Source organism: Anopheles moucheti, chromosome 2 (assembly GCF_943734755.1).
Source record: "Anopheles moucheti chromosome 2, idAnoMoucSN_F20_07, whole genome shotgun sequence".
Lineage (NCBI taxonomy): Eukaryota > Metazoa > Arthropoda > Insecta > Diptera > Culicidae > Anopheles > Anopheles moucheti.
The window spans coordinates 91,670,781-91,698,007 of NC_069140.1; the positions used below are offsets into that span (position 1 = coordinate 91,670,781).

Genomic DNA, 27,227 nt, shown 5'->3' on the forward strand with positions numbered 1-27,227 from the left:
CACAAAACGGGGGCCTTCGCGTATGCGAGCTTCAGCGCATTGTGGACCACTTGTCGTCTCGGTTCCCATGGTTCCCATGGGGGATGTCCAGACCGTTCATCACTTTCCCGGAAGCAAACCAGGCCCTGCACACACTTGCACGGCACGGCAAGGCACGATCATTATGCAAATTTATGTAACCTGCAGCGTGTCGATACGCGGGAAACGGTGGCTCGAAATCGAAAACGAAACTGCATCGATACGGTGCCCTAGAGTGGTTTCGGCCACCACCACCACCGGCAGGAGAGTCGGCTACAAATTTGAAGGGATTTTCCAGCGGCTTATCGGTGCCGACATCGCGAGCGAACGACGGTGCGCCATGATGATGATGATGATGACGATGATGATGGTGTGATTTCTCCCGCTGGGAAAACACATCTCCCAGGGGGAGGGGGTGGGGGGTACCTAAATATTCAAAAGCCAAAATCAAGCAAGCTAACTCTCCGGTCGTGCTCGTTGTTGGTTTTGTTGTCACCATTGCTCAGCGTTGGCAGTCGGAAGAAACATTGCACACACGCTTCCTGTCTGTCCGCTTTGGCTTGTTGCTTGCTGGATGTCCCCAGCGCTGGAGATGGCAGCACTGCGATCGATTCGACTGTGGATGGATCGGTGTGCAGAGCGTTTGCAGTGAAATAACGAAAATTGCAATGAAAATTGGCAACATCGAGCATGGACGTTGACGATTGGTCGTCGATCGATGCCTCGCCGAATGGACCGAGTCTTTGCGGAATTCCATTTATGAGAATGTGTTCCCTAACGTGAGGCAGATTTGGGACGAGGGGATGTGTTTGTGCTTTTATTTGACTGCGCTGTGTTCTACATGCATTTGGGATGCGATTGACTGTCCATTCGTAGCTCGGTTCAGTGTTTCCATACAACTTGACATAAGTTTGCGTTGGTTGAACATGAAATAAGGTGCGCGAAGAAATAACTATTTTGATGAAACTTTCCTGACGTACCTTACATGTTTATTAATGTTTCATCGAATATACAGTGGTGGTCAGTAAAATAAGGTTGTATTATACTATACTACATACTTTAATCACAATTGCTCAATTTTTTAATCAATTTAAGCAACAGATATTCAAAATAATTGCAATAATTGCGGGATTAATTCTTAAGTATAATTTGGAGAGGATTGTCAGTCTCCAGAGAGGCAGTTGAATTATTAATGACATTTGACCAAAAACAACAACAAGTTGTTAAATAAATTAGAGTGTTTGGATCCGCTATGTTCCTATGGATGAAACTTAGCTTCACCACTACACTCTAAAGTCATCCGATAATAGACAGTCATCCGAGTAGACTGAACGCGATAAACTTGCTCCAAAGCGGGGGAAAACGCAACAATCAGCTGGTAAAAAGTTATGGTGTCAGTTTTTAGGGATTCGGAAGGAATAATCTTCATCGACTATGGAAAGGAAAGACCATTAATAGCGACTACTAAATCAAGTTATTGGAGCGTTCGAAGGACCAAATCGCCAAAAAACGGCCACATTTGAAGAAAAAAAAAATCACCACGCATCAAGCCACCACGCACTGTGGTACAAATCAGCGAAAACAATGGCAAAAATTCATGAATTAGACTACGAATTGCTTCTCCACTCACCGTATTCCCCCGATCTGGCTCCCAGCGACTATTTCCTTTGATTTCCTCATATCACATGAGCCGAAACTGAGGTCTTTTTTGAGGCAAAGGACAAATACTACTACAAAAATGGTATCAAAAAATTGAAAGAACACTATCATCGGTATATCACCCTTGAAGGGATGTATGTTGAATAAAAAACATTGCAATAAATTATGTTTTACTTTCATAAACCAAACAATTATCAGCCCACCTGTTTTTATCAAATGATACTACCTTGAAAGAAAACCTTATTATATCGACCGTCACTGTAAAACAGTCAAAGTAAGTAAAACTTTTTATTGTAATGTTTTTTTATAGCATTAACTAAGGAAGGAACTTTCTTTACCTTACACGCAATTCACCGAGATGACTAGAAATAATAATTAAATACAACTCACAGTTGCTTTTGTCCCTAATGAATGGGGGTGCTGTTCTACATTGAGACAAAAAAGGTAAAAAAAAACCCCCTAAGTCACGATCCACCGCGAACGTTCAACTTCAACCAGGGGACCAAACCTCTCCCCTCGATCTCGTTTTTTTTTAAAGCGAACTTCAAAGTCCGTGTCACCAGCAGTGGGCGCTTTACCTAGGTCGCAGATCTAACCTCTGACCCGTGCGATATCAAGAGGAAAGTAGCAAGCTCATGGCCTCAGCATCAGAGAATCACAATCACTACAAAAAAAGGAAAGCTCACTGCAGTCGGCGTACAGAAACGGGGGGTGGCCCGTAAGGGTGGCCTCTTTTACGTGTTTACCAACCACCGGCACACTATCCTTGCCGGGTCAGTCTCCGTCCTACCTTTATCAACTAACGGGTCGCCTTTCTGACCACTTCATTTGTCGTCCAGAGCAGGGGGGGTGGGAGTGTTTTCTTTTTTGCATCACTGCCGCATTGTAGCCGCATTGCACGTCGTCTCGTGCAGCAGCAGAACCTTTTTCGTTTCCGGGCCTTATATGTGGATGTGGACATAATTTGCATTCGTCTAAATGGGGGGAGTTGGTGGCGGCGAGAAGAAGGAAGAACCCCGGTAAATCCGGTACGGACTTTCATGATGAAAAAGGGCAGCCCCTTAACAGCAAACGGCAAGCATCCAATTTGAGCCTTCAAGTGAGCCTTCGTGGGATCGTTGTTTGAGCGAGAAGCGTGATCGTGGCGCTCGTGTCATTTTCATGTCGTTTTCATTTCCCCCCATCGAGGGCGAATACCTAGAAATCTTCTCAATTTTTGCTTGGTTTAGTTCGTTTATTCGCACTTCTTCGGGGTCGTGTACCACGCAGTGGTCGGCACTTGAAGCAACATGAAAGCAAAACCCCGTATAGTGACGGTAGTAGTGGCGACAAATTAATTTTTGCCCACCTAAAGCAAACAGCGCGAAACGAGTCGCGAGTCCGAGTTTCGGGGGTGACACAGAAAGTGTGTCACACACGACAAAATACGACCTGGGCACAAAATGGGATTATTTCGCACATATTGCACGCTATTTTTCCTTTTTTTTTGGAATAAACGGATTGGGATGCAGGCAGCCATTTAATGTGCTGCGTAGAAAGCGGTGCACTGATTGCTGGGAATGCAGTGTGACCTCTTCCAGGGTCACACAAGCAAGATTTCCCTACGTTCTCCCAAACTCCCGCACTCCGGTTACGGACGGTTACGGAGGTCGACGACGTGCCGGCCCTGAAGAACCTTTGACGTCTGGGAATAATGCTGTACGCAACAAAAAAGGTGAGAATAACGCCTGCTCTATCGCTGAGCGTTGGACCATGTAATGGAACCCTGTTTCATCCCTCCGATTATGACTATGACTAACACGAGCTTTACTACGACTGTGGATTATGAGATTGATGATTAAAAAAAAGGAGCACAAGGATTTGACCCTTTTTTCTCTTCCTTTCTCGCCCCATAACAAGAGAACTTGGTGCTTCCAGCTTCTCTATGGGGTTTGAGTTTGGGCGGACACATCTGGCCACGTGATGGATAGTGCACCGGAGTCATCCGAAGATACCCTTTTAACCTTATGCCATCGGGTTTCTTCTGTGCAGCTACGACGTGCTCTTTAACAACCGCGCTGCATCCTTTTCCGTCTCAAGAAGTCCATCCGGTGTCCGGACGGTGAGTAACGAGCCGGTGCAACCTGCCGTATCATTATAATCCCGGGCCCCGTTTGTGTAGGACTCCCCCCGAAGGATGGAAACATCGTTGCTTGACCGGCGGTGCGCAAAATTGGTGCACTCTCCATTATCTGCTGCTGAAGATGAATTTCGTTGGGTCCTTTTTTTGCTGTTGTTGCCCACAACACGAGTCATCAGCCGTAAGATAAAAGCCACTTTGGTACCTTCCCGCCCGGTGACGACAAAACCGTTCTGTTTGCGATTATAAAGTCTTCACGTCTTTTGGCTTCTTCGGTTCGGCGTGGTGTGACAGTTTCTAGCGCTCTCTCATCACGGTTTAATGTATGTCATCGCGTCGGTCCATAATCCATAGGGAGAGTAAAAGTGTCGTCGGAATGTTTTGGCAGCTTTCCGTCGCCAGGCATTCCCAGCCACCGACTGGGGCGACTGTCAGCTGTTCGTTCCGTGCGTTGTTGGCTGGGGATTAGGAATGGCACCGGGTCGGATTCTCCATCCGTCGGACACTGCCAACACCTGACAGGCAAGTGTCAAATATGTCCATGCGCATCACCGTTGCCGTTTTAATGCAAACAAAACGCAAACGCAATGCCACGCAAAAGCTGACAAAACGTTTGCCTCCGGAACGAACCGACAGACACCGGAACGCGTTTTTCCACCAGGTCTCTCGCTCCGCCGCGTGTCTTCTTGTTGGTGGTAACAAAAGAATACAATTCCATTCCATCAGCTCAATGCACACCCCATTCGGGTCCTTTTGGGTGGAAGGGGGGGGTCAGGAAATTCCAGCAGTGTCATCTTTTTGCAACCCCCCGTGGAACGTGGAACGCGCGCGCACGCCGCGGATCCGTTTCATCATCAAGTATGCAAACACGCGACACACGTTGACGCGCACACGCAGGCAAAACCGGGCCGGGCGGGTGGGTGCGTAGCAACCGTAGCGCGTTTAACTGACCGTTGCGCAAAGTGATTGCAAGAAATTCCTATGTTAATCGTGTTCGTGGTTCGTGCTCGCATTTGTTTTGCTTCCACCGCTTGGTGGTGGTGGTGCGTTTGTGGAGCACCGTCTTCCGGCCGGTGAGTCACACGGACCACGTGGAGGTTGGCACCAACGGCGGAGAGCGGAGAGTGCAATGTTAATGTAATTGCTGGGCAAATATTATGTTTGCCTTTGCTTGGATTTACATTTTTTCAATTAAAATTTTATTCTAATGGACACGGCGTTTGGGTGTCAGCATTGAGGTTATGCACTGACGCATTTTTAGTTAATTTAAAATGGCAATCGGAGGACCAACAGCAAATGCCACTTGAGTGTTTCAAGAATTTTAAGCTGAGTTCTTAAAAGGAAGTCTAAAAATAACAAATTAATTCCACTTTAAAGTTCGAAGAACTCGGAGACGTCTTTCTAACGAAGAATATTAAATAAAAAAGGAGTTATTGTGAATGTTAATGAAATAATTATGAAGACTCTTCACAAGGTCAGTTGTGGAGAATGGATGAGAAAAAACGATTGCCATTTTAAAGTTTCAAGAATTCTAAGACATAACTCTCTAAAAGAATATTCTATCAAAACTTGTAAAACTTTTGTTGTTAACAAAATGATTTTAAAATCCTTTTTTTTTATCAGCATTAAGTTTAAGATTTTCTTCTACTGCAAATGATAACATGAGACAATGGATAAAAGAAAACAAATGCTACTTTAAAGTTCCAAGAATTTTAAGCAGATTTTTTGCAGGAAGTTTAAAAATAACAAATTAATTTCTTTTTAAAGTTCGAAGAATTCGGAGACGTCTTTCTAAGGAAGAATTTTAAATAAAAAAGGAGTTATTGTGATTGTTAATGAAATAATTTTAAAGATTCTTCACAAGGTCAGTTGTGGGAATTGTGATTATGAACTACTGATTGCCAGATTGGTTGAGAAAAAATGAATGCCATTTTTAAGAAGAATTCAAGAATTCTAAGACAAAACTCTCTGAAATAATATTCTATAAAAAAATTGGAAAACTTTTGTTGTTATGGAAATGATTTAAAAATCCTTTTTTGTTTTGTCAACATTAAGACAACTTGAGACAATGGATGAAAGAAAACAAATGCTACTTAAAAGTTCCAAGAATTCTGAGATGTCTTTCTAATGAAGTCTAAAAATAATATATAGATGGTACTTTAAAGTTTAAAGTATTTTATGGCGTTTTTCTAAGGACATGTAAGAAAAACTACAAATAAATGTCAAATTGTAAATATAAATGACCTATTGAAGCTCCAAGAATTCTTGGACATCTTTCTGTGGAAGAATATTATATTAAAACAAGGGGCATTTCGTATGGCAGAGGAACAATGACTTTGAAGAATCTTTCGCAGTTTCTGCATGATCACAACGGTACACTGCCGCAAAGTTCCAAGACTTCTAAAGACGTCTTTCGATGGAAAAAAAACATTATATTGAAAATGGGAAACTTTCCACGGTAATTAAATTTCTCCAAAACAATCTTTTGCTTTGTCAGCACTGAGCTAAGATTATCCTTCGGCAAATGGATGAGCAAAAATAAATCCAACTTTAACGTTCTAGGAATTCGAAGATGCTTTTCTTAGAGAGAATTTGAAAAGTGAAAAGTGGGAAATTTTTGAGGTTAGTTCAACAATCTCGAAATAACTCTTTAAAAAAAGCACAGGGGGTACTTCAAGAATTAACGCAAGTGTGTTTATACTTTTGCGCAACAAATTTATTCCCCGTGGGTAAAGAGCTCCATTTTTCCACATCATAACCATTTAAGTATCAGCTCGAAATCCAAAAAATAAAAAGCGTGGAAAAATTCCAACCGCACAAAAGTGAGCTTTTCCGACTTAATTTCCACGCCGTTTCTTCGCCGCGCGTGAAACAATATTTTCTTTCCATCTTCAGCATGTGTGTGTGTGTGTGTGTGGTACGTGGCCACCGAGAACCATCACAGCACGCGCTATCACAGCCGGCTCGCAGGCAGCACGGAAAAGTATGAAAAGCCAAAACGTCGCCCGTACGACGCATGGGAGCGCATTTTCGCCGTTGGATAACGGGGTCGGAAAATGGGGAGCGCAATGATGTGCGTTTTTCCAAATCGACCGGTAGAAAATGGGGTTACATGTTTCAGGGCATTCCGATGCCCTAGGACCCGATTCGCAACCACCCAACCGAACGCGCCGGCATTTCAGTTCTCAGTGGGTTGATTTTCCAAAGGAGAAAAAGAAAACTGTGTACCACTTGTGTTATGGGAGGATAAGGACAGACTGTGCAAACAGAACGGCAGGAAAAACTCGTGAAAATGCTCGTCGATGTAAGGGACCTGAGAAGAATAGGAAAGCAAGCAACCCGTATCGGAACGTATCGAAGGTTATTGTCTTGTCATGAGAGGGCAGGGAGAACGAATTTCCGACAAGCTGCTGTCGCCGAAGAAAATGGGGGGGACCACCGCTACATTGGCGTCTTTGCAGGAAAGCACGGCACACACACTGGAAGCATCATCTTTTCATATTGTTCGCAAGCCGATTGCCGCGTATATGTTTACGCATAATTCGTAAGTGCTTTTCAAACCATACTCCAATGGTGAGGTCTCACCCATCGTTCACAATGTAGCGAACGATATGTTATTATTTGCTCAGTGTTGTTTCCTTCCTTTCGGAGGTGTCCTTTTGTCAAGAGGTCGATACACTTGAGCTCGTTTCTGCTCGCAAAAGTTTAGCCTACTGCAGTGAACCATCGGTGTTTTTTTTTGTTGTTGTATGTCTGAGAATAACTTTGCGAGCTACTTTCACCCTCACTTTAGATTACTTCGATTGGGGGCTTTTTTTTCTCCTTGCGTGTTGAGCTTTTTCTTCTACTGTTGGAAAATACCGAAAAACAAAAATCTACATGCTATCAGGCAAAATAAAAGCATAGCATAATGTGTTTTTTTTTCTTCTCATTCCTTTCTTGTTCCTACGAAGTAATTTCCATTCTACATCATTGCAAAATGCTTATAACGATATGGCATGCAGTGGGAGAGGTCACCGTCTCAAGTGCTAACACAGGGCCACCAAAACTTTCCACAAGTCACGGTGGTGTAGGGCAATTTATTAGTCGAGCTTTATTATTTCGGGCGCCGAAAGAAATAAACAGACAATACACGTCAATTCAATGTACCATAGCGCAGAAAATACCATGCAGGTCCATGGTAAAGATGCTCTAAAACGTTCAGCTGGTCGCAAGAAATACATCATCTGAGAGGTGTGTTTTCTTTTGGCTAATATTTTCTTATCTTTCATTTACTGTCCTGGCACACGCACGCAAACAGTCGCTGGTAGATGGTATTCGATTATGGCCCTCTTTACAAAGTTCAAACATGACTCGTGACTTTGGTCCTTGTTCACCCCCCTCCACCTCCCCCCCCCACACGGCTCACTCTCATGAGAGGGATATTCAAACACGACCCCCCACACACACACATCCCGGTGGTGGTGGTGGTCGGAACTTTCACTTTCATAACGTACAATGTTTATGTCACGCAATGTTCGGGAGGCTGCGCGAGAATGTGGGAGCGAAAATTTAAGAACAAATATTTTAGCAAGCTTTACGATGATGAGCTTAGGTTTAAGCAAATGAGACGGTTGCGACGTGTGGGAGGCAACATCGTTTCAGGGCTGGATGAAGATTGTTAGCGCTGATGATATGTAAACTACTAAAGGGCCATGAAGTGTCTTGCGCTAATAAGCTGATCGTTCGATCATTTGGTGTTTTTAATGGTAGTTCCCTTGTGCGATACTGAATGTAAAGATTCCAGTTTCAAAACGAACATTTTGGATGCAAAGTTTTCACTTGCAATATATTACATCCAACGGGTCGGTTTACAAGCGATGCGGTAGATGGTTTCTTACACGAAACGATCGGTATCAAATCTCATCCGCTTTTTCAGCTTTCTTTTTTTACGCTTCTGACTGTCTTCACTCAGCTGAGAGGGTAACATCTTCAAAAGAAGCCAGTATAGCAGTATTTTCTTTTCTTTATGGTTAAACAGTTCTTTAGGATGACATGAGTCGGTACATTTATTCGTGACGAGGAGCTCACGAGCGCTCAGCTCATATTAATTTACGAGCTCATTTCATTAGACATCGAGTTCAGTATTACATATATTTTACTAATTACTTTAATATCGGACAGTGGAGTTGACAACACATTTTTAATTATATACGAAAATGAGTCTTTCGATTTTAGTTTTTAGTTTCGTAAATTAAAATTCATTAAAAAAATCTCGTGTGAGCTTCAACTCGGGCTTGCTCATCAGTAGCTCACCCGAGCTAACTCACTTGCGGAAAAATGCTCACGCTGACATGCTCACTACGGTGAGATGAGCTTTTGAGCTTTTTCATTATGGTTTTCAACAACAATGGATGCCTCCAAAGAGATATTTTCGAAACTAAGCACAATCAAACATTGTTAAAATTTTTGTTGAATAATTCAATTGAAATATAATGTTTTTTTTACATTGATAAATGTAATGAAATGTCATTTATGTACATTTAACAATATGAAATTGTGATCTATCCATTTTTAAATTGCTTCAAAATGTATTTTTTTTCGTCTATTGTTCTTCACTCGGAATGCAATTTATATCATAAATGAAAACCATCATAAAACCATCGCTAACTCACGTGTCTGGTCGCGTTACAACTTTTATGTCGAATCAGTCACCTATCGCTGGATGAATATATTTACCAGCAAAAGTATTTCATCGCAATAACACAGCAGACATACCTGTAATGAAAATGGGAAAGAGAAGAAAGGAAAATAAACATGAAACATCGTTAGGAAGAAACATTTTCTTTGATACTATTGAAGATTTTTTTTCTGTTTTCTGTCAGGAGGGAAAAAATGGCAACAAGACACAGTCGCTCGCGCTCCTTCTCTCTCAAACACAGTTACACAGTGAAATGTATTCCACCTGGCAAGAAAACTCATCTCCATCTTGATCAAGCAGTAACATGCAGGCAGCGAAGGTGGTAACCGGGTGGCATCCGGAGGTGGTGGTTTGGGTCGCCGGAAAATTTTCAACCAAAAATAATGAGATTTTCCGGTCGTTTCGAAGCGATTTTCGTAGGATGGCTTCAAAGCGGCTGGCTATAGATTCACAGCATTTCCCTGGGTGGTGGTGGTGTGGTATCGCGAACCATACCTACTTGGTTGTTCTTTTTCGTTCTTGTCTGTCGTTCGTTTTTTTTTTTGCTGGTCGTGAAAATCTTACCGCATAAATCACCGCAGCAGCATAATGTTACCTTAGCTTTTTACCATCGGCTTACCGCGCCGCACAACGTGTGTGGTTGTGGCGTTAGTGGCACATTCTTGCAACTGCACACAGTGTCTGACCAGGGGGGGAGAACCCGACGACTGTTGTATGCGCTCCCGGTCGCAACATAAACATGTTTAATTATCCTGCTTTATGGCTCCGGCCACCCACATGGTGGTGGAGCACCCGAAAAAAGCTCATTCGTTGTGAGATTGCCATTTTGAGACCTGAAGACTTGAAGCAACCGGTAGCAACCGAAGCGAAGTTCATGTCTCTCAAGCGTGCATTACGTCAAAAACCCTTCGGCCGCTTCAGGGCACCAGCATTGCGGGCAGGATTAGTGTACGTTCCTTATAATGTTCTCAAAACATAGAGCAATTAATTGGCTTTGGTGCGCCGCGGCACACCGGCAAGCAAAGGCTTCGGTCTATTAGCCAACAGCAAAATATGACGGAAAACCGGCGACGCAGAAGCCGGTGTGTGTGTTTTGGAAAAGATAAAAATTTCCGGATCTGTAAAGACAGTCTGTGAATTTATTAGCACCGAAAACTGTTTGCGCCGACTGCGCTGAAAGGCTATTGCTGGTGAACCGCAACATGTCAAACCGACGATGGTACGCCATCAGCAGCAAAGACCAGGACCACCGTTCGCGCCAAACCCGAGAAGCGTGGTGGTTCTGTAATCATGAACCGCAAAAACAATTCCCACATCCGGCTGGTGGAAGCGGTAATCCACAAAGCGGTGCCCGTTTCCGGCCTGTTTTGCACGAAATAGACTTGGTAGACTTTTAAGAACGAAATAGAAATGGATCAAGAGTGCTCTCCCGGGTTCCTGGTTTGCGCAAAAAAAAGGTTGCTCAAGCAGATGGAGATGAAAAGACACGTAGACAACCAACAAACGGGCGTTGGACGGGGGTTGGAATAAGTAAAAGCCCAGAAACCATTTTCTGGTACAAAATTGCAAAAAGGTTACCCAATTTCTGGTGGCGATGGTAACGGTGTCGTGTCTTCTGCTGTCTCGACCGATGGCATTACAGGGTTTGGCAAGAAGATGAGCTAGAATTGGACAAGATAATTTTGGAATCCTCCTAGCTTTATCACATCAGCTCTCCTCAAGGAATCCTCAAGGATTTGCCCATGTGAGAATTCAAAGATTTCAGTACGTCAACCAATTACTCACTTCTAGAACACAAGGATCTCCAAATTTCTGATACATCCACCCTGATGTCCAACGACAACACATCACCAGGAATGACTCCGATCTCGTACAAGCCGCACTCGAAAACCCCTGTATCGTTACGTGGTAGCGGCGACAAATGTAATAAAAACCTACGCAGACGGGCTCCGTCCTTTAGGGCCATCGGCAGCACGGCTTGCTGCGTGGTGGTAGAAAAGGGCTCAGCACCAAAAGCCACATGGTTAAACATTCAATTTGAAATTATAGCCCAACCAGCCAATAAGCTCCACGGTCGGCTGGAAGCTGGAGAGAGACAACGGCTAAATGAGGATATATGCTTCCGGGAGTTGGTGGAAGTTTGCCACCAGTGTTGGTTTTTATCAGTGCCATATCAGGGATGGTTTTTGGAATATTTTTACGGTGAAAAATGGTTTGAAAAAGTACCTAAATTTAGAACGCTTATCAGCATGGTATATTTTTGCCTTTCTGAAGATACTTTTCTGAGGCCACAAATAGATCTTGCTATTTCTTACACTTTAGTTATGCACCTGAACGAAATGGAAACTTTCCGTGCGTGATACGTGTGTGTTTGTAAAGTGTCATTTTAACACCTCACACCGCAACGGATTATCTATCAACCGGCAACACTAGCGCCGGTAAGAAAACACACCTTCAACCATGTTCAACCGTTGTGGGGTGCTGCCGTGTCGTGAAAAACTTTTCTCATTATTTATTTTTAAACAAAACGTACATCATCCGTGACGCCACGGCAAAGGAAGTCGCGGGATGAACAACCGCCATGACATGGTTGCAATTTTGAGCGATGATCATGACTTTCACCGAGCAAAATCAGCTGCTTTTGCTTGGACGACGTAATGGAAAACACGATTGCATTGTTTATCCGCTTGCCCCGTGCGCGCTCGGTTAGTTTGGAGGTCGTTTTTTTTATGGCGGGCCCGAGACACTCACCATGACACAAACGAACTCAATTTGTACTTCATTAATTTGTTTCCTTCCAGTCACACTCTCGCGAACGATGGTGGAAAGTTCGATCTATTTCTGGGATAATAAATACACGGTATCGGAAAATTCGTACACACGAGAATGGTGTGACGTGGTTGATCCACTGAGCGAACGTCACGTTTGCCTTGACTTCCAGGGGTTGTTGTTTGGGGATAAGCAATATCTAGCAAAAAAAAACAACATCTCAACTACGTCAGCAATATTGATCCCCGATAGAATCTGTGTAGAAAATTGATGTAAAAATAAACGTACAGTTCTCGAAAGGATGTTGTTTCTATCGGGAATGAGATGCATACAGCCCGGGCATCATAATTTGCATTTCGACATCGAATATTTATTTGATTTTGCAGTCATCAACCATTGGGTTCTGCCTCGTTACCCCTGGCCCTTTTGTACAGCGCGAAAGCGAGTTGGGCAGATATTTTATTCATGATGCTTCAAGAGAAGATCATTTACCGAGATGTTGTGCAGCAATTTTATCTAAACAACAAGCAATCATAAAAAAGCGTAATGAATGTTTTATTTACATCGTATTATACTTCTTGCGGAGATGGAAACAAGAGAATGTCACAGAAAGGTCGTAAAACTACTGAAAATAGACCTCGTTACATGGTGTTGCTAATTGACGTTCGATGTAGTTGGTTAATATTAATCGAAGCTCGCAAATGACTCCCAGAGGTGTGTGTTTTAAACCATTTTTTATTGTTGAACCATTATCTAATTTTATCACATCGTAAATGATTAGTATCAGAGCGAGAAAGAGAGAGAGCGAGTCATAGAACTAACCATCGGAGATTCCGAATTTAAAATACAGAAAAAAATGATTCTAAATGAGACATAATTGCTATAGAATAGCTTTCACTCTTTCAGTGTTTGTTTTAAGTATACTAGCAACGTTTCTACTTCGGAGACAGCCGGTGGTATAATGGTGGCTGCGCCGATCTTTCGCACGACAGACCTGATACCAAATCCTATCAGTACCCGATATCCCGTGATGGAATTACCGATACATCTACGTGCAAATGAAGCCAAAGAAAAAGCCTGCGTTTATTTTGTTGGGTTTACCAACCACACAAGTGTCTTCCTGAGAGGGTTTCTACTAGTAGTGGGTGGCGTTTTTGATTATCAGCATCAGCAATGATGGAGCCATTTTGGACGCCGTGTGCACGTGCGCTGGAATCTATTAGAAATCGATTTGTTGATCGATCTATCGATGGCCGTTATCAAGCCGCACACTTTATGCCGTCAGTTGATCTTTTTTTTCCTGGCTTTTGCAGCTACCGTATTTTCCGTTCCGTCAACACTACTGATTCGCTCTTAACGCAATTTTAATCATCCTTTGTGACAGCTGCAGGGAATGTTTGTACACATCACAGTAGGCACGAGAAAAAGTTCCCAACGATTGTTTCACTTTGAGACTGAAGTTTATTAATTATACCAACAAGATGGAAAAAAAACAAGGAAGTACTTAACATTATTTTATAACAAAAAAAATGTATTCTCTTCACCACACGTGGGGGCTACCCGCAATAAAACTATTAGAGTGGAGCGCACTGTGGGAACGCTTCCCTGTTTCGAGGGGAGGTGGGAGGGAGGGGGGATGCGATAAAGAGATAGAGCACGGAATCGAACATCAAATATTATGGTTATCGAAATCGAACCATAACATTATCGTGCCGGTCGTACACGGGGCCTACTCAATCGATAGCATCATAATAACGACGTCCTCACGGCTGTCATCATCATCATCATCATCAAACCGCCATCATCGTCGCAGGGCGTGAACAATAAAAAAAAACACAACGGAAATGACATGAAAATATATATCACACAAATCGAAACGACGCATCGGACAGTTTCTTGGAGTGTCACTAGCGTTAGTGAGGAGTTGTGAAAGGAGGACAAGCGAATGGCAAAATGGTGGTAGCAGAGGAGAGCTGCAACGAATCATAATGAGGACATTGCTGTCGATGGTGATGATGGTGTGCGAGTACAGAGCGTCGAACACACACCAACTTAATGATGGCTATCATGTTTCGATCGTACATCATATCAGGCGGGCCCAACTGTTTTAAAGTTGGGTGATATTTTTAGAAGATGAGTAGAGTATTTCGTTAGTAAAACGCAAGTAAATCTGTCTTGCGGGTATCTTGCGAAATTCAAGCTCCATATTCTAGGGTTCCCCGATTAGCCATACCTCACAAACAAGTGGCCACTCTGAGCGCAACACAATGTCACGCTCGGCACATCACACCCAACCCAAAACGGAACCCAAATGGTCAGGGCGACTATCAAAAAACCGTAGTAGTGAGCCTTCTCCATCGGCATAAAAAAAAACCTGACATGATACTGACGAATAGACCATGCGCCTACGGCGAACGTGTCTATTTTGCTACCAGTGATCATGTCGGATAGCCAAAATTGGGCTCGAGGCAAAACCAACCAAAAAAAAAAAAATCACTGCTGTCCCACTAAAGCTGAGCTGATAAAACGAGCCAGAACACAGCGAGAAACGCAAAGGCACAACAACAAAAGGCCCTTGTCCCCCCAAAAAAACCGAGCAACAGCGCACCGGCATCTAGATAATTGTCTGCCCAGGTCGGCCACATGGCCGCCCTGGCCGGCCATGAAAATGAAGAAAAATGAAGTTATCGATTTGATTTGATTCTCCCCACGAGGGGGCCAACCAGCGAGAGAGTGTGTGACGGTAGGGAAGCTATTTTGGGGCCCACATTGCCCACGAGTACACGAGACCGAAAGATCTTGCGGATTGCGGATTGTGTACGTACGTACGTCGAACAGGCTTTTGGGCCATTTATGGATGCTGCGGGTCGAAGGCAAAATTTATAAGGTTATGGACACACAGTCGGAAGATTCGGCCAGATATTGGGAGATAGATAGGGGAGAGGCGAAAGAGATAAGCCGAGAGATTTGAAATCTCGGCTGGCGTTAAGCCTAACGAGCTATCTTATCGGAGATCTAGCAGCGGGAGTGGACCAGCATGCGGGACTTCCGAAGACTAAATCCGGGCGTCAATGTCTAACGAAGCGAATCTAATCAGGGTGGCTCTCTTTGGGTGGGCCCCCACCCCTCCCCATGCGTTTCGGGGAGCGCCGCATTATGAAGTGCGAGTGTGGACCGGGTGCGTACAATCCGGGTCCATTGCCCTCCGGGGTGACAACAGTGCCACCACCATGCCACGACGAAGTGAGTGGTCCGAATTTGCTTCCCCGACCCAAAAAACAACTCCAGAACGACACGCCGGCACGCGAGACTTTACGGCACGACGTGAAACGTGAAATCACCGCAGCGAAGAAATGAAGTCAATCAATCAATCACAATGAAGGTTTGTGTTTGCTGCGTTTTGCTTCGGTGCCAATTTTTGCCACCGTGTGCACACAAGGGCTTTCCTCGTTTGTTTTTTTTTTTTTGTTCCGAACGATCCGTTTGCGTCCCGGATCCCGAAACACTTCACGTGCCCGGGGTGTTTGCAAGCGCAGCGCCTACACAAACACTGCCAGCGATGCGTTGTAATTTGGCTCCTGCGAACGAACGAACGCTATCCCGGTGAGCGTAAAGTAATGGCGTAAACCCGGTAAATCGCAATCCCGAGCATCATACCGGAACGGCCGCCCCCCGGAAGGGATTATCGACCTAACGGACCCGCCGCACGCTCGGGTCCCGCTTTGCACCAACCCCGGCCGGACGGAGTTTATTAAAGTTCAGGTTCTTTTTATCCTTACGCTCATCTAACGCCTTCTACCGTGTCTTCGAAAGCGCGTGAGTGAAAGGATGCTACAACACGCGAGTGTAAGCCATTGTTATTCCCTTTTTGCGGAGGAAGCGATGAGGATTGACAGGCTATAAACGTGCCGAACAAAACTCATATCCGGTGGTACGAAAAAAAAGGAACGCCATACAAATTCACACTCCGGCAAATAACGGTCCTCCCGGGGGTAACCCTCCCGGGGTGGCAAAAGGCTCTTTGTTTTCCGGGAGCTAAATCCAATGATGCGTACAGCTAATACTGTTTTGAGGGCGTACACAATCCGTATCCGTGTGGGGGTGAAGTCGTCCTGGAGCAAATAGCCCGGAAGGCGCGGCAAAAAATTGCGCAAATGTGAAAGTTTATTTGAGCGAAATGAGAAAATTATCATCAAATAAATTGCTTTCCCCGGCAGGTGAAATGGTAAACATGGAGCGATCTCTGTGTTGTGGTGATGTATGGCAGGCAGGTAGCTTTTTGTGTGTGTCTTTAACGGATGGGTAATGGAGCAGCCCGGTGGTATAGTGGTAGTGGAGGCGATCTACCACACGACTGGCTCGGTACCAAATCTCAACCGGAGGGGGGGATTTATCCCAGTGGAAATGGATTTATCCCAGGGTATTTCTCCTCGATATATGAGGATTACTACAGGTTATAAGAGAACCTCGACGAGCGATCCTTTTCGAAGCTATTCTTGTCAAAATAAGAGAAAAACGAGCAAACGAAGTTGTCCATATAAATGAACATATTAGGTGCAGGGCCACACGAGAGCTGACAAAATGCTGACAAATTTTCTAAACGAAGCTTTTGTCCCTTTTTTGTCAAACTTTTGTCAAACTTCATTTTGTAAAAAAACACACGACAGAAAGTTGAAAAAATACCTGACTAACTGCTTGCTAATTAAGGCAGTAATGTTAATATTATTTTTTATTATTAATATTATGTTTATTTTATTTTTGTCGGAAAATTATATTTTATTTTGCATTTAATGTACTGAAGCTTGATTTTTGATTCCTCATTATTCCTCAAATCTCTTGATATTTAAACAAAAAATAAAAATATTAAAACAGTTATTTTTTTTTTTTGGTCACAACTGTCGAAAGCTGCTTCGATCATGTGGATATTCTTGTCAATTTATTTTGTCAAAGAGTACTGGATTTGTGTGCGCGGCAACGGTTTAGCGGTTGTTCGCAGTTGACAAGCTGATTTTGTCACTTGACAGATTTGTCAGCACTTTGTCAACTCTCGTGGCCCTGCACCTATTGAAGATATGTTTGTTAATAGTTCTTCTTTGGCATATTTTATTTATTTTCAAAATCTATCAATCAAAAACTAGATGAATGCACTTTTGAAGTCGTCCAAAACTTTACTTATCTTGGGTTAAAAGTCAGCACCGACAACAACATTGATGTTGAAATTTCTCTACTTAAAACACCTGGCGAGAAGCTGGGACTATATAGAACTTATGTAGTTCCAGTACTCAGATACGCCTCTGACACTTGGACTTTGTTCAAAACTGACGAAACCCTTTTGGAGTGGAAGATGACCAGAAGGATTTTTGGCCTCGTATGGGTGGTAGGACAATGGAGAAGCTGCTACATTGAGGATCTCTATGAGATGTATGACGGATTAGAACGATTAGACTTGCCAGGCTCTGGTGGGCCGGTGACCTCATGAGAATAACACCGGACAATCCAGCCCGTGAAGTCCTTTTAGGTCGTCCATATGGACAGAAGAGGCGTGGTAGTCTCAAATGAAGATGGAGTGATGGCGTTGTGATACGCCAGAAACGTCTGGACAATGGATTGACTGACGACGGCGCTCGACCGTGAGCGGTTTAGAGGGTTCCTGCAGCAGACCAAGTAAGTAAGTTCCTTCATTGACGTAACTAGTTTCAAGTTGGTACTCAATTTATTAGCCATTAATCCACCAAAGACGAGAGTCTGATGAAATTTTTCATATCTGACGTATCTCTGAATGTCATAAGAAATGGTTCAATAACTCCAATTAAGTAAAGCCTTAGGATCTGTTGATATTGTTTAGTTTAACAATGTTTTAGTTATATCCTTCAAGTTGTAAGTTGTTGTAAGGACTTTTAAGTATTCGTTATCTGTCAGTGAAATATTCCTACTTAAATTCTACAGACTGGATAGCCGGATGACATAATTAAATAAACAACAATAAATCCATCAAATAGTAAATGATAGTAATACGGCCTGGCCGTTCCTGAATAAATAAAAAAAATAGTAAATGAAACTTCCACTCGAATTAAACCAACACATAACTCACAGTTGAAATGTATTTAAATGTCTTAAAAGCTGCACCGCAGTCCTTAGTCTTTAGCAGTCGAAGGCCACAACGATACCGTCAAAGAGAAGCGTTTAATTTACCTTTCATCTCCCTCGAAAGGTAGCCACAAGGGGGGTTTGATATTTTTCCGATAATACTTCTACTTCTGATGCAAAAAAAAAAAATAAAAACATATATTTATCCACTCAATATGCATCACAAACCTGGCCCCGTTAGCGCAAACTTTACGCGCGTATTATTATTGTTTCTCAGCGTCCTTAAGCTGACCCAATTTTTGGTATACGCTCGGCAAGTAAGATTTTGCCCGTATTATCGGTTTTAATTTACCGCAGCGTTTCACAGCGTTGGCCTCGCTGCTACGCTTTTGTTGACTGTTGGTCACCGTTTTGCACCGTGCAGCGTGCAAAAAGCAACGAACAACAATCATCGACTGTCGCGATAATTCCTTCAGTTTATCCGCACACGGTCGCCGTCGGCAGTCGGAATCTGTTTCATTTCGTCCCCCACTTTTTGTTTGTTTCGCTGCTAAATGCCGCGTACAGTGGTTTCCACTTCGAGTCCCGGAGGGGTCCGACGTTAAGCAATAATCGATTTAATGAGATGCCCTCGTTATGCCGGCTCGGAAGATTAACAGCGCGCGTTCCAGAAGCGCCCCAAAAGTGAAAGGCGTGGCGCGTAAGTGGCCGTTTAGGTGGAGCTATTTTACGGGTTGCAGTTGCAGCTCTCTTCCCTTATATCTGTCACTGCGACGCCATCAACCTTGACCTTAACCATCCTTGACAGCAGACACCGGGCAGTTGGTCGGTTTTTTTGTTGTTGCTTGATTCACGATTGCCTGTTCGTTCGCGATCGTGATGCGCATGAAATGTTACGCCGCACTGGCGTCTCTGCCGTCCGACGATCAGTTGTTAATTTTTGTCGAAGTTATTTTCTCCCTTCTCCCCTCTTCCCCATATGTTCGACGCCATATTTTGCGCATCTTGCGCCAAATGATCACGGTTGTGTCATTCGATGGCAAATGTCTGCATACCACTTGCGCTAGTACCACCGCGCGCTCTGTTGACTCACCACCGTCCGTCAGCTGATGCTGCATTCGAAGCGAACACGCGGTGCACTTGCGTAAGGCCATGGCCACCGCCTGACGGTGACGCATGGTTTTGACGGATGGAAACCTTTTTGCATGCTCCATTAGACACGAACAAACGGCGCTGTTATGGTGCCATACAAAAAACATGTACAGGCGACGATCGCGCTGCAATGAAGCGCATTTTGCGGCAGTCGATTCGCTAATGCAACTCAATTTGTATTTTGCTTATCTTGTGGGCAAAAGATTGTTTTCCTCCTGCTTTCTAATTTGTTAATAACTTAACACGTTTTGCCGCTGGGTTTTCTCTCGTCAAAGTCAACGGTGTCACGATGCCGCACGGTGATGACATCAATGATCGTAATGGTGTCAGTAGAGTGTTTAAAAAAAGCGACGCACAACAACAAATGCAAAAGGAAAGACAAACAAACAAAAAGCAAAAAGCAACGTCCTATAACAGTGCCCAGTTGTGTGTTTGTGCTTGAGCGAATGAAATTCTTTTTGATTCCTTCCTTCCCCCCGCCGAAAACCCGACAATTTGATGCGGAATCGTGTAACACACCGGTCAACGCGGCGCTGCGCGCACACGAGATGTGAAGATCAATGCTCTTTCGCGGTGCAGCAGCTTTGCATTTGCAACCCACGACGACGACGACCACGACGCCATTGGCCCACAGACAGTTTATATAATCCATTTAACCGAATCGAAGCTGTGTACGCCAATGTACGCCAGCTCAGCTACAGTGGTGGACAATGTTTTAGGAGCAAATTTTGGTGTATTTTTTTTGCGTTATTTCAGTTCTGTTCGTTGAGTTTTCTAGAATTAATTAACTTAAAGATCATTTGGGACAAATTATTTATTGCTTAATATTTGAACATATTAAAAATTTTTCTGTTACTGTAAAATATTTGTTTTTGTATTGAGAAGAGAATATTTTTCGACAACATGAATAGAATTTGAAGAATTGAATTAGAACCCATTTGAATCCTGAGTCGACTCTCTACAGATTAATTAGTCTTAGAAGAATCAGGAAAGTGCGAAAAATTTTTATTTCGTATCGCAACATATCTCTAGACCTTTCCTAGATCTTCACATCCCTAAATCTATCTAATCGATTAATTTATAAACATAAAACTACATGATTCTTCAGAGATTCATGAAACTATGAATAAAGAATCAACGATTCTAGAAAAGAATCACAATGCAAAATATTTGTTTTCGTATTGAGAAGAGAATATTTTTCGACAACATGAGTAGAATTTAAAAAAAAATAATTAAAACTCATTTGAATCCTGAGTCGATTCTCTATAGATTCATTAGTCTCAGAAGAATCAGGAATGTGCAAAAGATTCTTATTTCGCAACGCAACATATCTCGAGACCTGTCCCATACCTTCACATCCCTAAATCTATCATGATTCATGACATGATTCTTCAGAGATTCATGAAACTATGAACAAAGAATCAACGATTCTAGAGAAGAATCACAATCTGATTCATTAACTCTCGGGGTTTTTTTTTCATTATTTTCGGTGTATAAACGATCTTTACAGAAACGAATCAACAGTTGGTTCGAAAAGTACAGTAAAGTCAATATTAAAATCAGAATATTCCAAGCCTCCGAGACTTTGAGATCTTGTATTCCATTAGCCATTCCCTTTTGAGCCAAATTGTATCATTTTTTTGTATTATTCATCTATCCCGCACTGTATGATTGTTGTCTGATGGCCGCTAAACGATATCGCATTAGTTTGATGGCGCTTTATCTTTCTCGTTGTGTTTTTTTTGTTCGTTCAAACCCATTCAACAAACAAACATATCGGAAGGTTAACGACCCCCCCAACCTGATTGAGGTTGCATGTTTGGATTATCTATCGCGCATTAGCTATAGCTCCTGCCAGCACAAAAGATGCACTCGCGCGCGTAAGCAAACAGCCGAATTTAATGGTTCCTCCTATTAAAGCGGCTGCAACTGGCCAGCTGACCTTTCCAGACGTGTGAGGCCAAGGATGCTGGTATCTTTTACACCGAATGCGAATTAATTGCATCGTAAACAAACGGCGTTTGATTCGTTTGTTGATTTAAACTGCTATCGCAAATTGGTTTGTTCTTCCCAAAATTGATGCCCGCGTTAGAAAAAAAAAGGCCGTGGGAAAAGGTCACCCCTCGTCTATGTTGTGGTGCTCCATAAGGTTGGTGAAGGTTAAAGCAGAAGAGTTAAATGTCAAACGTTATATTAACACGGTAATATTTCGTGAATAGTGAATAGCGTGTGAGTAGAATAAAAATTCGCACGAAAATGTCTCTAAAATAAACCATCTGGCCCTCACTTACGCGGCGCAGTTGAGGGAAGAAGATAAAGCGCAAAGTAATCAACGCAAAACATCCCAAAATGAATGATTAAACATCATTTACTGCTGGCAGATCTCTGCGTTACTCGTGCATCAGTCATTTCTCGCACGCAGAAAGATCTCGTCCGTTTGGAAGTATTTACACCGTGCAGCAAAGCAAAGCACAGCGCAAAAAAAAAACAAAACTCCGAAAAAAGTTATCCCACCATCTTTAGATTGCAGCGCGTTGTTGAAGCGGGCGGTCAAATTCCGTACATCCAATTCCACCTCCATCCAGAAAACATCTCCCCGAAAAGCCGGATGTTGTTTGCTTTCGATTGCGCTGCGCAATTTATTTGTCTTGCTTGCAGTCGTACCACTCCCAACCCCCTTATTCTGGTTGGCCCTACCTGACTTTTTTTTTATTTACAATTTTATCTTAAATTCGCACAGAAAAGAGAGAACAAAAAAAAAATCTTGCCCCCGCCATCGAATTTTGAAGGACAAAGAAAATGTTCCGACACCGCCGACGACATCGACGTCGCCGGGCCAAAGTAAACATGGTTCGGAAATGGAAAAGTACCAACCAGGCCGCGTGCGTGTACATTGCGCGAGCGCTGCTGCTTGGTATGGGAAGTGCAACGCAAACCGTTTCCAGTGCAGCTGAGCTTCCGATCAGATTCGATAACGTCGATCGGCAAGCGGCGCGATACAGTGCGTGGAATTTGTTTCAAACGGGTGAGTTTATTTTTTCGTTGCTTGTTTGCCATTCTTCCCGGCAACAGCACCAGTTCACCTTGAACCTGGAAGGACAAAAGTGCACTTCAGGGAAAAGGTGAAGGAAGGAAGGATAGTGGATGCGTGGGGGGCCCGGTTGCCAGCACTCAAAACCTTGGGGTGGGTGTGGGAGGAAAACCAGCACGACGACGACGACGATGCCGGGGAGCAATGCGAATGGATCCGTTTTGTTTACAGTAAAGGTTTTTGCACCGCGACTAACTGCGACTAAAAGCTAACGGCTCCAAACCTTACACGCCCGGGCTCCGTCGATCGTCGAAAGCATGAATGAAAAGCTGCTGAGTGATGGAATAATTTAGTAATGAAATTTTTATGATCAGCTGACTTTCGGGTAGCGCGGATGCGCCACACCACCACGGACGGACGGACGGTGCATATTTTAGCCAGACACGATCGGGGTCGGTGTCGGGGGAGGGGGAACCAAATAAACAATTGAGTGGCACGAAATTCACCACCCTTCATTAAATGCCACATTTTTAGCAGTTCATTTTTGCGCTGCAAAATATAAACATATGTCTTTGTTGTGCGCTGCTGCAACTAGCAGCGATTTCCCATACCCAAAAGGTGATAATACCCGTGTGGCTGGTGTGGATATTCCAAATGGGCAAGGGGTTAAAATTAATTAATAAATGCTGATGGGAAATACATCCTGTTTAAATAAACGGTGTTTGCTGAAAGGGCTATTTTTGCAATATTTATTGTTGATATTAATTATGACGGCTCTTCGTCATGTTATCAAGGTGTTTAATTAAAAATATAAAAGAAACACTAAATATTTGCTTTAATCGCGAAGGCGTAAAGTTTTTTTTTAAATACTTCAATTCGTAATTAAATTCTGATGCTCATCACGCATTGTGAGAAAATAAAATTAAAACAAGAGCATGATTCCATAATTCCAAGTGTTTAAATAAAAGTATAAAAGAAACACTAACTATTTGCTTCAATCATTATGGCATTTTTTTTTTCTTTAAATACTTCAATTTATGATTAAATTCTGATACTCATCACGCATTTTGAGAAAATAAAATTAAAACAAGAGCATAATTCCACCTTTCGAACAACACTCATTCAGCATCATCAATGTCGCCGATATGGCACCCACCCGGGCGACCCCTGCAACAAGCAACCCTGCAATGGAGGGATGCATTATTCATTAGCAAATTCCGAATGGTGCGAACATTTGCATTTTTTTTTTGTTACGCGCGCTACCGTTCATGCGGCAGAGGCTTTTAAAAGCTGTGCTGTTGTATTTAAGATTTTGTTTCTCCTTTTTTTTGTTCGCTCATTTCATTTCACTTTCGTAATTCACCAGCATCAAAACGGCAAACAGGATAGAGGAAACATAAAAAGTAAAAGAAACTAATGCAAACCTTAACGGTTTAGTGCCATTTCACACCAAACACACACACACAGCTGTGAGCTGTGGGGTTTTGCAGTGAATGCGTCTTGCCATGCCCATTTACGTTCCGTGGCCGCTTCGATGGGGAAGGGATAAAAAGGAGAGCACTGTCAGCAGCCTGCACCGGAATTGTTTATTTTTATTTTTGAGCCGTTCTTTACGACGACCGGCAGGAAAAAACCGGCGAGCTACTGCAGTAATTAGCATCCATCTGCGAGACTGTTCGGGAAGCGGGCTGCGGTATTTATCAACTATTTTGCTTTGCCTTATATTAGCTACGTAATTTACAAACAATGAGCTTTTTTCTGTTTTGTCCCTCCATTTGCTGGATTAAAATAATCTCCTTCCTCGTAGCATAATTGCCCTGGGTGCATTCGCTGAGCAATGCATTAACTAATCAGTGCTCCCCTTGGGGCGCCTGCAGCAAGTTTCCTTTCGGTTTTATTTTGACGTAACGCAGTCGATTGGAAGCTCATCTATCAATTCGCTTATCGCCACCAATTACTTATACTTGTTTTGCTGTTTATGGATGGCTCTTCCTTAGCGCGATCAAGTGTCAAGCTTTATTTTGTTGAAGTAAGTTCCCTTTTATGGCTTGCTTAATAGCCCGAAAGCGAGCCACTATCGGTCGAGCCGCCGGAAGCACCAACATGCACTTTAAATCAATCACGCGGAATCCCAGCCCACGGATTAACTAACCCTTCCCTCTCGGACTCGTGGCCAGCCGTACGCACAGGGTGGGTATCATTTGTTCCAGCCTTGTTTACGGTTGAGCAGCGCGGGATCAATCGGTGGGTGACCTTTCCGGATGATGGTGTTTTGCGCTTGTAGACGAATGATTAATCAAACTCTTCAAGCAGGCACAGTTCGCGAAAAGCTGCCTGATAACGTGCACGGTCTTTTGCCCTATGCTGCAACTGATAAGCGGTGAGTTGCTAATTATGCAACCGCGCAATTACGCGCAATATTTCTTTACTAACTGGGTCGTTTCGAAGGGTCCGTTCTTTTTGCTTTCCTTTCCTAATTCTTCTCTTGATAATGGAGAGTGTCTGTGCACCACCAAAAAAAATCAAAATCCCAAATAAATCTTCATGATCCAAATGGAAAAGCTGATGCCCATTGCATGGCTGCAAGGCGAACAGAACAGAAAAACACCCCCGCCTTCAATTTGATCGATGCGTAAAAAAGTGTTACGCGTTTACGCGTAAGCGATTTTGATAACGCACGCACCGGGAACACAGGGAAGCGCACTGATAAGCGTGATTCGGGCACGAAAAAAAAAACATAGGTAGACGCCCAGACGTAAACCATCAATGCATCGCGAGGCAGAACCACGACAGAAACCCACGTACTAAACCCTCCGAAAAACAAAAACCCAAAAAAAAAAGCGAGAGGAAACATGCGGATGTTCCGCCGAATGTTTGTGTTTTTGTGCGAAAACCCTTGCGTCGATTTATCATTTCAATCAAGTGCACACACACGCACACACTCGGGTGTGAGGAATAAAAAAAAAGGAGGAAAAGCAGAGCGGAAATGTTTGTCAAACAGCCCTTTTGTACGGTGAAGAATGATGCTCCAAAATAAATCGCGACGGGGAAAGAACGACAAACAAACAGTGCCCGTGGGGGTGAGATCGATACGAGCCGTGCGAAGCCGTGTCCCTTTTTCCATGCCTTGCCTGGCGTTTGAGAGGTGATATGACGCCGATGGCATGTGTGCGGGGGGGGGTGGCGACGAATATTATGCGCCACGGTGTATGCGGTCTAGTTAGATAAGATAAGTCCGCGTGGAAGCGACAATATCTGCCAAGTAGGGCACAGCAAAACACCACCCGCGTGCGGTCAATGGCTGCGTGGTTGTGGTGCGTGTGGGGCCCACATTGTTATCGTATGCGGAAATTCATTTCTGGTTTTTGGAGTGTTTATTCATTGATTACTATTAACTGCCTGCTCTTTGTTTTGGCACCAGAACTAGACTCTTACTAAACGAAAGGTATTGTGGTACTGCGGTTGAGGTGTTGACATAAGACCTATGACGTTGCTTTGTATCAGCTGTCTTCGAGATCTTTATGGTGATCTCACAGCATTGAGAGTTGCGGGATTTTCTAAAGATGATGTTAACATCTTCTAAAATAATGAAAAACTACAACTGTATAAGTTTTTGCATAATGTCATAATGCTATTTGTTCGATCCCGATTAATCAGACGTTTGTGCAAGCGTCTGACGTGAGAAAGTTAATTGGGTCATGAGCGAACGTGACATTGGAAGTGTTCAGTGAGATCCCCAAAAGCACATGGAAATAAAAATGAGATCCTGAGCAGAGGATATAAAAGGAGCCTAAATTTGTGGCTCTCTTTGGTCTTACACCTTTTGGTCTTCAGACAAGACAAGTAACCCCATATGTGAACCCCAACAGCTCTTATCAGAGCCAAGAATATTTTAAACGATACAAAGTTTAACAAACACCAAAAAACACAACGTAGGACATCCCCCGGACGGAACACTATTCTTTGTTTACCACAGTTTTTCTACTTGGCAAATTGGTTGGGGAACCTTCAGAGATGTTCTTGTTCTTCGGTGTATTGAGGTAGGTTGTATCTTCTTATAATCGTTTAAATATAATCCGAAAATTTATCTTATAAGCTTGTGGTTAAGAAGTTATTACTTCTAGAACCTCAACTATCGTGTCCAGTTAAATGTCCTGTGATCTTCAGAGATCTTCAGAGATCACCATGTACAAACACAGCAATCTGAAATTGGAGCTATACGAATAGTGTCTTCGCTTCTCCCAATTTTTAGAATCTCTTTTTCGAAGTCGATGCTCACATATTAGACAATATTATGTCTAACACACCCTAAATTGGTTGTAACTCGATGTAACTCCGACACGAGATCAGGGATTTTAGGAGTTCTTGGAGATAATGGAACTGAATTCTCTTGAAGCTTGAAGCTTTTCTGATAGTAGATGTACAATTCTTGCGGATTCTTACTCTATTAGTCTGAAACATGAAATGATTCCACCCATCTGAAGTTTAATGTAGACATCAAAAGGTAATTAATTGGATGTCTTAAACAACATCTTCATTAAATCTTCATTACCACTATCATCATTCATAAAATTCTTGTTTACCATGCTAATGGTCCACATAATTGGATACCCATCAGAAAGTTCAACCAAAGCCAACAACCTGCTACGTATCTCAATAAAATCAATCATTGCGGTTTGACTCATTCCGGGTGTTTGGCCACAAACATATCC

The 27,227-nt window shown here is 43.2% G+C and overlaps 1 protein-coding gene across 9 annotated transcripts in view; it reads right to left on the reverse strand.

Annotated features, from left to right (window-relative positions):
• The window catches only part of LOC128298551 (cysteine-rich motor neuron 1 protein), a 177,285-nt gene that overhangs the window by 97,590 nt on the left and 52,468 nt on the right, over positions 1–27,227 (reverse strand). The window contains exon 7 of one of the 9 annotated variants that reach the window (XM_053034316.1): positions 9,389–9,553. The exons of the other annotated variants lie outside the window; for them this stretch is intronic. The gene's annotated coding sequence lies outside the window, so the exon portion shown is untranslated. Of the gene's footprint in view, positions 1–9,388; positions 9,554–27,227 lie in introns of those variants that run through there. 9 annotated transcript variants of the gene reach the window in all.